The 5,000-nt window shown below is 42.7% G+C and overlaps 1 protein-coding gene across 2 annotated transcripts in view; it reads left to right on the top strand.

Annotated features, from left to right (window-relative positions):
- ltbp1 (latent transforming growth factor beta binding protein 1) overlaps positions 1-5,000 on the top strand; it is a 112,384-nt gene that overhangs the window by 54,158 nt on the left and 53,226 nt on the right. The gene's annotated exons all lie outside the window — the stretch shown is intronic.

Here is a 5,000-nt window from a genome sequence, read left to right as displayed (position 1 = left end):
TGTGTGTGTGTGTGTGTGTCTGTGTGTGTGTGTCTGTGTGTCTGTGTGTGTCTCTGTGTGTGTGTGTGTGTGTGTGTGTCTGTGAGTGTGTGTGTGTGTGTGTGTGTGTGTCTGTGTGTGTCTCTGTGTGTGTGTGTGTGTGTGTGTGTCTGTGTCTGTGTGTGTGTGTCTGTGTGTGTGTGTGTCTGTGTGTGTCTCTGTGTGTGTGTGTGTGTGATTGCATAAGTATTCACCCCCATCACTCTCTAAATGAACTGTGGGTCATGTGACACTTTAATTCCACACAGGTTGATGTTGTGTGAGTGATTCTGTCTCTTCTGATAATGACCAGTTCATCAGAACTCACTTACACACTGACAACTTCCTCAAACGCTTCATTATCAATCTCTACATCTTTACATCTGTATTTCTACATCACTTACAGCATGCTTCAGTACCAGGTTGTAACACACACTACACAACACACTACACTACACAACACACTACACAACACACTACACTACACACTACACTACACAACACACTACACAACACACTACACTACACAACACACTACACACTACACAACACACTACACACACTACACAACACACTACACACACTACACTACACAACACACTACACACACTACACTACACACACTACACAACACACTACACACACTACACACTACACTACACAACACACTACACTACACAACACACTACACAACACACTACACTACACAACACACTACACTACACAACACACTACACACACTACACTACACAACACACTACACTACACAACACACTACACAACACACTACACTACACAACACACTACACACACTACACTACACAACACACTACACAACACACTACACACACTACACACTACACAACACACTACACTACACAACACACTACACACACTACACTACACACTACACACACTACACTACACAACACACTACAAACACTACACTACACAACACACTACACACACTACACTACACAACACACTACACACACTACACAACACACTACACACACTACACTACACACTACACACACTACACAACACACTACACTACACAACACACTACACACACAACACACTACACTACACAACACACTACACAACACACTACACTACACTACACACACTACACACACTACACTACACAACACACTACACACACTACACAACACACTACACTACACACACTACACTACACAACACACTACACACACTACACAACACACTACACTACACACACTACACACACTACACTACACTACACACTACACTACACCACACACTACACACACTACACTACACAACACACTACACACACTACACTACACTACACACACTACACAACACACTACACACACTACACACTACACTACACAACACACTACACACACTACACTACACAACACACTACACTACACTACACACACTACACACACTACACTACACAACACACTACACACACTACACAACACACTACACACACTACACTACACAACACACTACACACACTACACTACACAACACACTACACACACTACACTACACAACACACTACACTACACTACACACACTACACACACTACACTACACAACACACTACACACACTACACACTACACACACTACACTACACAACACACTACACACACTACACAACACACTACACTACACACACTACACACACTACACTACACAACACACTACACTACACACTACACTACACAACACACTACACTACTCTACACACACTACACTACACAACACACTACACACACTACACAACACACTACACTACACACACTACACTACACAACACACTACACACACTACACAACACACTACACTACACAACACACTACACTACACACTACACACACTACACTACACAACACACTTCACACTACACAACACACTACACACACTACACAACACACTACACTACACACACTACACTACACAACACACTACACTACACACACTACACAACACACTACACTACACAACACACTACACACAGTACACTACACAACACACTACACACACTACACAACACACTACACACAACACACTACACAACACACTACACTACACAAACTACACAACACACTACACACACTACACTACACAACACACTACACACACTACACAACACACTACACACACTACACTACACACTACACTACACACACTGCACAACACACTACACACACTACACTACACAACACACTACACACACTACACTACACAACACACTACACTACACACACTACACACTACACTACACAACACACTACACACACTACACAACACACTACACTACACACACTTCACACACTACACTACACTACACACACTACACACACTACACTACACACACTACACAACACACTACACACACTACACTACACTACACACACTACACACACTACACTACACTACACACACTACACTACTGTACACTACACACACTACACTACTGTACACTACACACACTACACACACTACTGTACACTACACACACTACACACACTACACTACACACACTACTGTACACTACACACACTACTGTACACTACACACACTACACACACTACTGTACACTACACACACTACACTACTGTACACTACACACACTACTGTACACTACACACACTACTGTACACTACACACACTACACACACTACACTACACACTACACAACACACTACACTACACAACACACTACACAACACACTACACTACACAACACACTACACAACACACTACACTACACACTACACAACACACTACACAACACACTACACTACACAACACACTACACAACACACTACACACACTACACAACACACTACACACACTACACTAAACACACTACACACACTACACTACACAACACACTACACTACACAACACACTACACACACTACACTACACAACACACTACACACACTACACACTACACTACACAACACACTACACTACACACACTACACACACTACACAACACACTACACACACTACACACTACACAACACACTACACTACACACACTACACTACACTACACAACACACTACACACACTATACTACCCAACACACTACACACACTACACTACACAACACACTACACTACACAACACACTACACACACTATACTACACAACACACTACACACACTACACTACACACACTACACAACACAACACACTACACACACTACACTACACACACTACACTACACAATACACTACACTACACACACTACACTACACAACACACTACACACACTACACAACACACTACACACACTACACAACACACTACACTACACAACCCACTACACAACACACTACACACACTATACTACACAACACACTACACTACACAACACACTACACACACTACACACTACACACACTACACTACACAACACACTACACACACTACACTACACAACACACTACACTACACACACTACACTACACAACACACTACACACACTACACAACACACTACACAACACACTACACACACTACACTACACAACACACTACACTACACAACACACTACACTACACAACCCACTACACAACACACTACACACACTATACTACACAACACACTACACTACACAACACACTACACACACTACACACTACACATACTATACTACACAACACACTACACACACTACACTACACAACACACTACACTACACACACTACACAACACACTACACTACACAACACACTACACTACACAACACACTACACACACTACACTACACAACACACACTACACTACACAACACAGTACACACACTACACAACACACTACACACACTACACTACACACACTACACACTCTACACTACACACTACACACACTACACAACACACTACACACACTACACTACACAACACACTACACTACACATCTTCTATCTATCTTCATCTATCTATCTATCTATCTATCTATCTATCTATCTATCTATCTATCTATCTATCTATCTATCTATATGCCTGTCTGTCTGTCTATGTGTATGTATATATGCATTGATAGATAGATAGATAGATAGATAGATAGATAGATAGATATCCCATAGTAAAGCATTGATAACAGACCTGCTCCTGTTAACATTCAGGACTCAGACGTTACTTGTCCGGTCAGCAGACATTCCACAGGTCTGATATCTGTCTCCTTGATCAGATTTTCTAGTGATATCACACTCAGTCTTGTCCCGTCTCATCTCGTTTCTTCTGGTCTGATCTCACATCTGGTCTGATCTGGTCTGGTCTGGTCTGGTCTGATCTCACATCTGGTCTGGTCTGGTCTGGTCTGAACTCACGTCTGGTCTGGTCTGGTCTGATCTCACGTCTGGTCTGGTCTGGTCTGGTCTGGTCTGGTCTGAACTCACGTCTGGTCTGGTCTGGTCTGAACTCGCGTCTGGTCTGGTCTGATCTCACGTCTGGTCTGGTCTGATCTCATGTCTGGTCTGGTCTGGTCTGATCTCACGTCTGGTCTGGTCTGGTCTGATCTCATGTCTGGTCTGGTCTGGTCTGATCTCACATCTGGTCCGGTCTGGTCTGAACTCACGTCTGGTCTGGTCTGGTCTGATCTCATGTCTGGTCTGGTCTGGTCTGATCTCACGTCTGGTCTGATGGAAGAGTTGATTGAAGTGGTGTGTGAAGGCTGAATTGAATCTGCTCTGCTCCACTGTTTCTCTCGTCTCTGCTGGAGAAGTGTGATCTTCTGCTGTCACTGCTGTCACTGCTTCTGTGAGAACAGAAGATGAATAAGACATACACACACACAGACACACACACACACACACACACACACGACACTGTGTTGCTTTTGGAATCTTTGATGTGAAGAGCTTTCAGTGAAAAATAAACTTGGACAGAGAAACATTTACGCTATAAAGACATTAACGGTGTAAATATTTTAGATTATTTATAACAATTATTTGATTTATAA

The sequence above is a fragment of the Hemibagrus wyckioides genome, linkage group LG09 (assembly GCF_019097595.1).
Source record: "Hemibagrus wyckioides isolate EC202008001 linkage group LG09, SWU_Hwy_1.0, whole genome shotgun sequence".
Taxonomy (NCBI): Eukaryota; Metazoa; Chordata; class Actinopteri; order Siluriformes; family Bagridae; genus Hemibagrus; species Hemibagrus wyckioides.
The sequence above is the reverse complement of the archived record's forward strand: the minus strand, read 5'-3'. Positions and strand labels throughout refer to the sequence as shown.